Source organism: Nicotiana tabacum, chromosome 7 (assembly GCF_000715075.1).
Source record: "Nicotiana tabacum cultivar K326 chromosome 7, ASM71507v2, whole genome shotgun sequence".
Lineage (NCBI taxonomy): Eukaryota > Viridiplantae > Streptophyta > Magnoliopsida > Solanales > Solanaceae > Nicotiana > Nicotiana tabacum.
The window spans coordinates 174,517,531-174,530,802 of NC_134086.1; positions in this window are offsets into that span (position 1 = coordinate 174,517,531).

Here is a 13,272-nt window from a genome sequence, read left to right on the forward strand (position 1 = left end):
AAACCCATTACCCAGCATTTCTGATACCATCATGACTGTTGCGGCAGCCACCCTAGGGTGCGGGATGATTTCTCCTTCAGAAATTTTTTTGGCCGACCCTGTATCGAGAATCTGGTAGACCCAGGGACCCTTGTCATCAGTGGTCTCTATGAAAGGCACAATGGTTCTGCCCATGGTGCATGTTGTATCCTCACCGTGCAACACGACCTCTTGTCTTTCCCACTCGAACTTCACTATCTGATGTAGGGTGGAAGGCACCGCTTTAGCTGCATGAATCCAAGGTCGTCCTAACAGCAAGTTGTAAGATACCGTGGCGTCCAACACCTGGAATTCCATGGTAAATAGGACCGGACCAATGGTTAATTCAAGTACAACATCCCCCACAGTGGCGGTTCCGTTTCCGTCAAACCCCCGGACATAGATGCTATTCTCCCGGATTCTTCCACGGTCAATCTTTAACTGGTCCAGGGTGGATAATGGACAAATATTGGCGCTTGAGCCGTTATCCACCAATACTCGAGTTACCACCGAGTCTTCACATTTGACAGCTAGGTATAGAGCTTTGTTATGCTCCGTACCTTCCACCGGCAGGTCATCATCTGAGAATGTTACCCTGTTCACCTCGAAAATCTTGCTGGCGATGGTTTCCAGGTGGTTTACAGAAATCTCACTGGGTACATGGGCCTCGTTCAATATCTTTAACAGGGTCGGGCGATGTTCCTCGGAATGGAGGAGTAATGACAATAGTGAGATCTGGGCAGGTGTTTTTCTCAACTGCTCAACCACAGAATAGTCTTGCACTTTCATCTTCCTCAGGAAGTCTTCAGCCTCTTCTTCTGACACTGGCTTCTTGGTTGCCACTGGGTTGGTTTTCCTTAACTCCACCGGAGCAAAACATCGACCTGATCGAGTCAGCCCTTGCGCTTCACAACTGACTTCTTCCACCTGTTTTCCTTGGTACGTCACCACTGCTTTTTCATATTTCCAGGGCACAGCCCTGCTGTCAAGCATTGGCAGTTGGACCACCGGCTTTATGGTCACCCGTTCTCCACATACCCCTTTCAACATGACTGCCGGTGTGGGCAGGATCCCTGGTATTACCAACTTGCTTGGCTCGGGTTTGCTTGCTATGATAGACGGGCTCTTCCCCCATATTACTACCGGCTTGACGCCTTCTCCCTGCGACTGTACATTTGTTCCTCCACTGGTTAAGTCTTCTTTTGGGGCAGCTTGGATCATCATCACTGTTTGTGAGGGTTTTCTTAATTCTCCTCCCTCACACACCAACTCAATCATGTGAGTTTCGTGGTGCGCTGGCAGTGGGTTTTGGTTGATGTTAGGAGCCTCCGGTGTCTGGACCTCGATCTTATTGGTGTCAATAAGATCCTGTATGGCATGCCTCAACTTCCAGCACTTCTCGGTATCGTGCCCGAGCATCCCTGAACAGTATTCACAACTAATTGAACGATCCAAATTCTGAGGCGGGGGATTTGGTTCCCGAGTATGGACAGGACTAACCAAACCCAATTGCCGCAGCTTGTGGAACACAGCGGTGTAGGTTTCTCCCAGTTCGGTGAAGGTTCTTTGCTTCCGCAAACTGTCATTTCTGGCATCTGGATTTCCCCGGAAACCTGCCCCTGAAGGATTTCTATATGCCCTCGGTGGAGGGTAAGTGTTTTGTGGTGGTGCATATATGTTCTGGGGAGCCGGTGCGCGCCATTGTGGGCGAACCGGAGGCTGAGTGTATACTTGGGCTTGGTGTACGGAACAATGTGGTTCTCGAGGTGGATAGAAATTTTGTGGTGGGTTGTATGGGTAGTTTGACCTGTGAGGCCTGGGTTGGTTGTAGTGCGGCCTTGCCAGCCCTGGACCAACTGCTTGCCTCGATCGTGGCAACCTCTTCTTTCTTTCTTCTTAGCGCACCTCCCGTGCCGCTTTGAATAGCCTGGGTTGTGGCCTTAAGTGCCGAATAGTTTAAGATCTTGTCCGACCTCAAACCTTCTTCTATCATGACCCCTATTTTGACCACCTCGTTGAAAGATTTTCCAACCGTTGTCACCAAGTGACCAAAGTAGGTTGGATCCAACGTCTGCAAAAGTAGTCTACCATCTCTCCCTCTCTCATGGGAGGATCGACCCTAGCTGCTTGTTCTCTCCAGCGGAACCCGAATTCGCGAAAACTTTCCCCGGGTTTCTTCCCAGTTCTCAATAACGTGAGACGGTCAGGGACTATCTCCAGGTTGTACTGGAAATGACCTGTAAAAGCCTGCGCCAGATCATCCCACGTGTACCACCTGCTGAAATCTTGCCTGGTATACCATTCCAGTGCAGATCCACTCAGACTTTGGCCGAAATAAGCTATCAAAAGCTCATCCTTGCCTCCTGCCCCTCTCATTTTGCTACAGAATCCCTGCAAATGTGCCATGGGATCACCGTGCCCTTCATATAAATCAAACTTGGGCATCTTGAACCCAGCCGGGAGTTGGACATCTGGGAAAGGGCACAGATCTTTGTATGCCACGCTGACTTGATTGCCCAGCCCGTGCAAGTTCCTGAAGGATTGCTCCAGGCTTTTGAACTTTCTTAACACTTCATCCTGTTCAGGGGCCTTAACCGGCTTCTCAACCTCTGCCGGTACTTCCAAATGGGGATTGTAAGCCTGTGGTTCCGGTGCGTGGAATGTAGGCTCAGGGGGATAGTATTGTGTATCGTGAGCCTGAAACAATGGCTCACTGGTCGTTCGCTGCAAAGGGGCTGATGCAGGTCCCACAAAAATGGGAATATTGGGTGTTGGGAGAGGTTGATGGGGTGGTGGAGCTTGGGAATCATGAGGGCTTCTTTCTTGATGAAAGAGGGGATTTGGGCGGCTTGTGGAAGGGCCAGAGTGAGGGTACTTCGGCACGTGTCCCAGTGTCTCAGGGCTCTTTTGCGTTTTGGCCAGGGCTAGCTGCATTGCATGCATCTCTAGTCCCTTCCTTTCAATCTTTTCCATTGCCTCTTTTAGCAACTGGCTCATCGGCCTTTCTTCCTCATTACTATTCTCTGAAGTAGTCATGCTTGTTGCTACCGGTCCTTTGGATCTGGTTTGGTATGAATGTGTTGCCAGAATTCTTTAACAACTAACTGTCTGGTATCAGACAACAACAAACTTTGTTAGTGTTAGAGCTTAACAGATTTGATCGTAACACATAGAGGATGCAATGCACCTAGGCAGTTAACCGTTTCTACATGCTTTGCTTCAAACCACATGCATCATTCCGGCTTGTTCATTCGTCTCTTTTAAAGTATTTTGCGAAACTCTGCGTTTTATTTTATTTACATTTTATTTTATTTATTTATTAAAAGCGGTCGAATCTTATGGGGATTGCCTACGTATCACGTCCCCGCGTGAATCAGACCAGGCGTAGTGCTGCCTTAAAGTAAAGAAACGCACAATTCTTGTGAAATCATTAAATTCATTCCCAAAATTTTTGCTATTACAAATTACTTCAAGCAAGGGATAGCAATAGTACAGACTCCACAGTTCTTAACCCGTTTTGACTAAAAGAAAGAAAAACAACATATGGAAAAGCGACAAAGCCAAATAAACAGGACTCAACCAAAGATTAATTTTCCAACTTAGGGACCCGCAAGGCATCATTCGGCCTTTCCGCGGCCCTAGGTGTGAGGTCCCTCTGCAGGTTTTTCAGCTCATTCATGATTCGGTGGACGCAACCCATGATGGAAACAAGGAGGGTCTTTCGAGGCTTTTGCTCGCATGCCAGGCATCTCATGTAGATGTAATGCCCGATCTCGTCGATCTTTCCCCGAATGTTGTCCCTTTCCGCGAACAACTGCCTTATCTGTCGGTTCTTCAATCCTAGTGTTTGTGCATTGCTGGCAAGCCGGTCTTGGAACATCTCCATCTGCCTTTCCATTCTGGTCATTGCCTCGTAACATTGCCTTCTGTCGGCTTGGGCATCTCGTGTTTGCTTGAAGATCCTCTCTTGAAGAGAGGCATTCGTTTCCCTTAATGTCCCGATGCTCAGTTCATAATCCCTTATGACTCGTTGCAGGCGCTGCCTCCGAGCTATCGCACCCTTTGCCCACTTGGTTCGCAATTTTGCTGTGTTGTCCCTGGCTTTTTCCAAATCTTCCCGGCATTCCGCAATCTGATCCTTTAACCCTGCTATCAATCTTTTATCTGCCCGGCTTCTCAGCTGGCTATTAGCCTCTTTTTTCATTCTCCGGATCTGAGCTTTGAGGATCTCGCCTTCTCTGATTAACCTACTCTTTTCTCCCTCGTGGGCGGCAGACTGTAATTGGCATTCAAATCTCATATCCTGAACTTGTTGCTTCAGTTTGCCTGCTTTGACAAGATATTCCTGCTCTTTGGCCAACCAGCCCCACTGTTCTTGTGAAGATTTGGCAAATTCTTGCAGGTGAGGTCTTTTGGTCGGTCTTCCAGATGATATCTCCCCTTTGTACCAGGCCTGATACCCGGGCGAAACTTCCCCTTTTGCCCGATCCATTACACAAGTATTTGCTTCTAAGTATTGACATTGGCTCCAAATTTGACGAACCCTTGCTTCAGGAAACTGGCCGTCGGGACTGATCTCGATTACCTGGATGCTCAGATCCTCATCTTTCGGCACTATCTGATACCTCCCAAGTTGCCTTAAAACCCGATGCGGCGCGTATGGTTGAATACTTTTAAGTCCCATTAAGAGAAAATAGGGCCTGACTGCTGGCATGTATATGACTTCGTCGACCGGTAACCACCCTAGCGCCCACTGTATTTGACTAGCGTTGAGGGTATGGAAATATGAGGTCTATGCTGTGACCCCTTCTGGTAGGTAGGTTTCATCAACTCTGGTATAGAACTCCTCTATGCAGGTCTTTCCAGCGGATCCATGGCTCAGAAACTGGGCTCGGTGACATAGGTGTTCGGTCATCCACATTTGCAACAACAAATTGCAACCCTCGAAAAAGCTTCCTCCGGCTTTGCAAGAAGTGAGTGCCCGGAATATATCAGATACTATCATGGGTGCCAACGTACTATCACTCTGTGTGAGCAACGTACTGACGACCCCTGCTATCTTTATGTCAATATTCCCATCTTTTCTTGGGAATACTAGTAGTCCTAGAAAAGTTATCATGAAAGCAATCCGTCTATGTTCTTCCCACTTTTGGCGATTACCTTTGCTGCACAACTGGTTTTCTGGCTTGTCGAATCCTCCTATGTGACCATATCTTTGATATACGAAACTCATGCTGCAAAAACCTTTTGCCAAGTCAGGGTTATGAATTGTTCTGACTATCTTTAAAGAGTCCAGGAACCGGTGTATTGCTACAGCTCTTGGAGCAATCAGATATTTGTGCCTCAAAGGAGTCTCAGTGCTGCCGATATACCCTGCTATTTCTTCTAAAGTTGGGGTAAGTTCAAAATCTGAGAAACGGAAGACATTGTGCGCAGGATCCCAGTGGGGGACTAGTGCCCTTATGATATCTCCTCGTGGCCTGATATCCAACAAACTCGTGAGGCCTTTCAGATACTTCTTGATTTCGTCGTGCCCTTCTTTGCCCAAATCATTCCACCAGAGCCGCAATTGGAGGGGGATTTTATTCATGATTGAAAAGGGTTTATTCGGAATCGTGCTCATTATGCACATTTATTAATAAGATTTTAACAAACGACACTTATCCTGATAAAAACAAAAATATATGCGATTTTTTGTGAATTTTGAATTTTCGTATATATATATAAAAAACTTTCTAAAGAAGTTAATAACGGAAAATATTTTGGATTTTTGTTTCGAAAACTGGGAGCCTGAAAGGACTTTTCTAGACCTTTAGCAAGACAAATACTTTTGCCACAAATAAAGATATATATACATTTTGAAGTAAAGAAAAACTTTTGAATTTTTCACTTATATATATACATATATTTGCAACAAATAATAAAAGTTAAGACAAAATAAGACTCTTTTTTTTACTATTATTTTCATAAGAAAAAAACCATTTTAAGAACAAGACAAACTATATATTTCTATTGATATTTTATTTTTTGAAAGACAGAACAAAGACTTTTCAAAATTTTGGCAGAGTTTTGACAGTATTTGTTTTTTTTTCTTTTTTTCAACAATAAACAATCAATTCCTAACCGTTATTTCCCTTTTTTTTTCACAATATTCCAAATATTCAAACACCGGTCAGCATGCGGGCATGAGACAAATAAATGCACGGAAAACAATAGGATGTACCAGAATGGTCTTTTCATATCAGGTTGCTAGTCCTAGACGGACCCAACCCCTGTGTTGAGTCCCCTAAGTCATATGCAACGTGATGCAAATAAGCGTTCCTACTAGGGATCCGGCATGAAGTCACGTTATTCTATGTTCAAAACCTGGGTCGGTGTTCTAGACAGTGTACCCGAGCGGACAACTCGAGTTGAGGAAGGAGCTCCTTTCCGGGAACCAAAAGGTCAGCCGGCTTAGAAACTTTCCGAGCCTCTTTTATTTAGGGTATGACACTAACAGAATAAGGAGTCTCAACCAGTGAGCACATCCCCGAAGGTAAGAAGAGAAAGGTTTCGGCACAGTTTATATACAGTTCAAATAATATCAAAGCGGTAAAAGCAACATTTAGCACATTAGGCTCAAACATGTGAACATCAGATATAACCAAATATAACAATTTATCTAAGCTCGAATTTCTAACCCTGAACCAGTGGTTATGGGTCAAAGTCCCCAGCAGAGTCGCTAGAGCTGTCACACCTCCTTTTTACGCGCCCGGGGGCGCAGGGGAGTTTTTTTTTCAATTTAAAGGACAATCGAAACGGGATTTATTTTTTATTTCAGAGTCGCCACTTGGGAGATTTAGGGTGTCCCAAGTCACCAATTTTAATCCCGAATCGAGGAAAGGAATAACTCTATATTACAGTCTGCGTACCAGAAATCTAGATAAGGAATTCTGTTAACCCGGGAGAAGGTGTTAGGCATTCCCGAGTTCCGTGGTTCTAGCACGGTCGCTCAACTGTTATATTTGGCTTGATTATCTGATTTTATACAAACGTGAACTTATGTGCCAATTTTATCTTTTAACCGCTTTTATCATTCACTGTTATTTTTATAGGACTTGCAACGTCGTGAAAACATGTCTCGAACCACGTTACATCAATGCACCCGTGGTTATTGACATATCTCGACTCGGTTGAGATTTGGATTTGGGTCAGATAAATGTGCACCCGAATTAAGAAAAATAAATTATTAAGACGCGCCTAAAGCGACTAGCGTATTTATTTTGGGTAAGACCGTGGAATTTTACTAAACGGTCCATCCCGAAGTCCAAATAATTTTTAAAGCAAATATTTACTGAGGGCCCCGCGATTTGTATTTTTATTTGGCGAGGCTCATCTCATTCTATTTTTTTTAAAATGAATTTGCAACGTCATGGACACGCATCTCGAACCACGTCACAATCGATGTACCCGTGATTAGAAACACATTTCGATTCCGTTGGGATTTGGATTTGGGTCACATCAATGTGCACCCGAGTTTACAAAGGTAAGATTTATTAAGGCGCGTCCTAAAGAGTCTAGCGTATTATTATTTTAGGAGGGTTGTGAGATTTGTTAATCAACCCGTCCTGGAAGCTAAATGCTTTACTAATATACATTTAACAAGGGCCCCGCATCTGCGTTTTGTTTATTTTTATCGAGGCTCGTCTCGTTGTTATTTTTTTAAGGATATCCTATAGCAACTACGTTTCTTGTCGTGTTTGTCTCTATCTATTGAAAGCGGTAAATAGCCTTAATTGATTATAAAACCGGATTTAAAGTGCTTTTACAGAATAATAAAACGTGACTGCGCTTATGGACAACTAGCCGCAAATTATGGGCCCAAACCTAGCTCATGCGAGATGGCCAGACTCGGGCCCTGTTTTTCCGATACAGGCCTAACTGATTTTTCGATTTGGGCTCGGCCTTCCTGAGGTTGAGGCCTAGAACTGATTCTTTGTTCTTTATCAATTTATATGTGACAAACTAGCAAAAGGGGAAAGAACTTTAATTCATGTGGGTAGTTTACCTATTTTGGCCTACATTATAGAATGTACTACACCATCAGACTAAGTCTAAAATACAACCTATTACCCTGAGAATGTTTTTCACCTAACAGCATACATACATGACTATCATTCATTAACCTACATTGATATACTGAGCATGTAGGCTACTTCTATCATACAAACGAAAATGTAACTATTTTATGACATTTAATGTAACAATTCATGTATACATAAAACAATCTGCAGGTCCTCTCTTTTGCATTCATGCTCAAACTCTCAGTTACATTGGTGGTATCAATTGTGTACCTGGTAAGGAAAGGAAAGGAAGAAGGAGAATGATCAGTTGAGTAGTGTGCAGTAATCACAGCATCAACAGATACACAGCAACAGCACAGCAACAAACCAACAACCAAGATTGTTTTCCACAGTCCACGAACAACCAACAATGATTCCCAGAATAAATGAAACCAGCAAGTAGTCGAGTGCCAAACCAATAATTCCAGACGAAGAGTAATGAACACCAGAAGTAAAAGAAGTTCGATGCAGCAAATGACAACAGTTCAGCAACCAACAAACAGCTCAGTCAGTGCAGCTGACAGAACTTGGCCAAGGCAGCTTGACCAATATGAATTCTTATTCAACTTTCAGATGGTGTTTGGTTATAATCTATTTGGAAACTAACTTACGTTTTTCAGCTTTCTTTAGACTCAGTAAACCTTCTTTCAGACTAAAAGTTTCAGCTTTTAGACTAAAAATTTCCGCCTTTTGTTTTCTCTTTTTCTGAAGACTAAAAGTCCAGCCCTTTTTCAGTTCTCAAATGGCCTATTTATAAGCCAAAGTGACCAAGTGCAGCTAAGCTGCCCCCATGCTGCAACTTGCAGCATGCCCCTACCCTGTTAAACCCATGCTTGAGCATCTCTTGATGCCAGCCCCTCTTGTTCCCCACGCCTGGTTTATTCTTTAATCAAGGATTATGGGCTTATTTTAGTATTCCTTTTAAACCCATACTCTTGTGTCTTGTCCCCCCATTGGCATTAGTTTAATCCTAATTTAGTACCCCATTTGTCAGCTCACTTAAACTAATTACTTCTGTTCTTTTTAACACCCCAGAATACCCCTGTCAACCTTGATTATTACTGCCCCTGCCTATTGCAGCATCAGGGCATTTTTTGAACTGATGAAAGTTCGAACTCAAGACTGCCTGGGCTGAATCTTTTCAGTCAGTTTTATAGTGCAAACAAACCATTTCAAACAATGCTGGGGCATACAGTCAGTGACAAAGCTCAATTAGTCATGCGACATTATTAGCTCATTCGATTTATTAGTTATAGAAAGCTAATCGACGATATTTATCGAGTCGACTATACTAATTATAACAGGTAATAATCAATCGCTCACATAAACAATATGTTTAGGGACCTAAAGGGCATCAGACAATTTTTGTTCAATTACTGGGGCCTATATGAGTTAACTTATCTGACGATTAAACTAATCGACGATCATGTTTATCACAGAGTACATTCAGAATACACACATAGAAAATCAACCGACCAAAGAAAAAGGTCTTTAAAGAGATGAAAGAAATCCTAATGAAAAATAACAAAAATAACAAACAAACCCAACGAAACATGCTGACCACTTAATTAAAACTAACACAAAAGAAAGGAAAACGTACCGAAAATGTTTAAATCAAATAGACCCAAATCTGATTCATCTTCGAACTTTTGAGGCCGAACAAACTTTAATCAGGGTGTTCTCACATGAGAACACCTTGATTAAGGTCTATTAGACCTCAAACCCATGTCCAAACCGGCCGGATTCCCCAGGTGCATGTGTTCTAAAGTCTGGATTTCCAGATCTGATTTTTAGGGAGTTGTGGGTAGATTCGGACCAAACCAAGCTTGGTTTGGTCACGAGGAAGGTCAGGGGAGTGTCTGGTATGAAGATGGGGTGGTTTGGCATAGATCCGGGTTCGACTCAAATCTTCAAATGAAGATTCGAGACGAACGAAAGTGATTCGAGGCTCGTGGTTAGTGGATTCGTGTTCAGGACAGTGAGGTGGTCCTAGGGTGTTCAGGAGGCGGTCATCGGCGTTCATGCCGCCGGCTTTAATGGCGAGGGATACTGGGGCGGCTGCTAGGGTTCGAGGATGAGAAGGGGTTGTGTTTGGGACGAGGGTGTACAGTGGGGAAGGTGGGGTTTGGTTTGGGGGGCGTGGGGTGTAATGGAGAGCTTATATATGTATTGAGGGTTTAGATCCTGGCCGTTGGATCAAGTGAGATCTATGGCCAGGATCCATCCACTTAGGAAAGACGGTGTCGTTTGGGCGTGATGGTGGGTGAGACCGGGTAAAGGGCATGAATCGGGTCATGTTGACGGGTTTAGAGGAGGGCCTGGATCCGTTGGATCAATGGGGTTGGACGGCTTAGATCATCTTGCCTGAAATGACGTCGTTGAGGCGAGTTGAACAGCCTGATCTGGACCGTTCGTTTGAATCAGATCAACGGCTTTGGTAGGGACGCCGATACGGCGTCGTTTGAGTCCGTGTTTGGGCAGGCTCGTCTTGGACTGGATCAGTACTTTTGTTTTGGGCCTTGTTTCGGGGCCCAAATCAGATTTTCCTTTTCCCTTCTCTTTTTTTTTTCAAATTAAACAAAAATTCCTAAAACAATGTAAAAATTAAAATAAACCTACACACATATTGAGTGATACCCACAACGATAAACACACATAAATGAAAAAATAAAATAAAAATAAAAATGGTTAGCTCACAGCTGAGAACGAACGATGCACACATACACATTTTTTGAATTTTCTTTTAACGACAGGCGTTTTTTGTATTTTTGTTTGATAATGCCTAGATGCAAAACGGACAGACCCATAAATGACTAACAACACATGTCACGGAAAACTCGAAAAATTGTACCGCGAAATCATTTGTCACTATTTTTATTTTCTTTGGGAGCGATTGCTCGTAAAGCAAAAATCACGTGCTTACAAGAGTGCTCATGATCGGTAGAGAATACTTAGGCGAAATTATAGAAGACATAGCGGGAAGGATTCCGACAATTGGGAAAATCATAACTCTAGACCTCCTTAATCTTGTCTCTAACCCTTAGTATATTTAGTTGTTAATTGAGTATTTTAATTTGTTAGTTAATTAGTTAAACACAAGAATCTAAATATTTATAAGTTAGGAATTGTTCAAGCTTGTCTTCTTGGTGATAGTGAACAGTTGTAACTAAACCTTAGTTCTCTGTGGGATTCGACTCCGGACTTGTAAACCGGATTATATTTGCAACGACCGCATTGTCCTTTTTATAAGGCATAGTTGGGCGTGATCAATAGTTAATCCATAACCTTGTTTGTCCCACTATTATATCAATTAACAATGTAAAACAATAAAATAAAAATAATAATAATAATAATAATAGAACAAAGAACAAACTCCAATAAAAACAAACAAAAAAAATACTAAGGAGTCATTTGGTTTAATTTACCATATTTCAAGAGGAGGAACTAGGATTCTTATAACATGGGTGCACTATTAAATGGACAAGAAAAAAGTACCAAGTAGAATTTAATCCGTGCTCCTCTAGGTAGAGGACTCAACATTCAACCAAGTGTACCATTTAGCCTCTTTGGAACATGGGTGTCAGCATATAATATTAGATCAATTTTAGAAAATATGTACATAAAACATCTAGTTTTGCGGAGAGATTATGGGTTCACGTGCCCGTAAATTAGACTTAAATCCGCCCCATCCATACTTAAAAAATAACTACAACATAATATTTCGTATAAGCTAAGTTACTCATATATAATGTTGGTTGGCCATACAAGTTACGTGAAAATATGTGAGTTATTCTACGCCGGATGTGGATTAGAGTAAGAGTAACAATAGAGAAAAAAGCCAGAACATAACCACTATTTCAAATTTTAACGACACTTATTAGGTGGTTAAAGTTTTGAACATTCGATACCCATATATTTTACGTAGCATTGGTAAAAGTCACATCCAAGATTATCTGTACCAGTCACAGTTTCTTCTGTTTTAATTTTTTTTTAGATAAAGGGATTATTCTTTGAAAATAGTACGGGCTAGTCAGTTTTTAAATTGATAATTAAAAAATAGCCAACATTTATAAAGTCATTGGAAAATAGTCATCATTTCGCTGTAACACGAAAAGTTACAACATAATATACTGGAGATTGGTACACATCTGTATGAACTTCCAACATATTATGCTAGAAATTCCAGCACACGGAAAGTTACAGCATAATGTACTGGAGATTAGAGCATCTGTGTATGAACTTCCAGCATATTATTCTAAACCAGTATATTATACTGGAACTCCGGTATATTATGCTGGAATATTTTCCGGATTTTGAACAGTGTTTTTGTTCAAATTTATCTTTACATGAAAAACGGCAAAATTTTAATTACTTTTAAAATTTTGGCTATTTTTTAATTACCACTCGTAAATCTAGCTATTTTTGAATTTCATATGTTATTCTTTATCTAATCCATGTCCACCTGTGCAATGCTTGCAAGATTCGAGGACATAGCCTATGCATCAAGTGGTCATTTAGTTCAAAACATCATTATTATTATAGAATAATCCATATAGGATAAGAGTTTCTCACCTTTTTAATTTTGTGTTTCTTAATTTAAATGAAAACAAATATTAGGGTCCATCTCTAATGTGTCCGACTAGAATCAAAAATCATTCCTTATCCAAATAATAGAGTTGGAGATGCTATATCATATTCGAAATAATTATCCACTTGTACCAAACAGTATGAGTTCTTCAAAGTTGCAGTTTGGTATTGAGTTGTTGTGCCCAACTACAACAGAGGCAATGGAATATGCTATTGTTACATACCAAATGCACTATCATTATTCTAGACATAACCGAATAAGCAGAGACGGATGCATAAGTTAGTTTACGGGGCACGTGAGCCCATGCTCTCTCCGGCAAATTAGGTATTTTATGTAAATTTTTTCCCGAATTAGTCCAATACTATTTGTTGACACCCATGCTCCATAAAGCCTGAATAGTGCACTTGGTTGAATATTGAGTTATTTACCCAAAGAACAAAGACCAATTCCTACTTAGTATTTTTTTTCCTCTTTTCTTCAGTGGTGCACCCATGTTTTAAAAATCTTTGATCCGTCTCTGCGAATAAGTCTCTTATGTACCCCAAATGTAAGATTTTTTTTTAT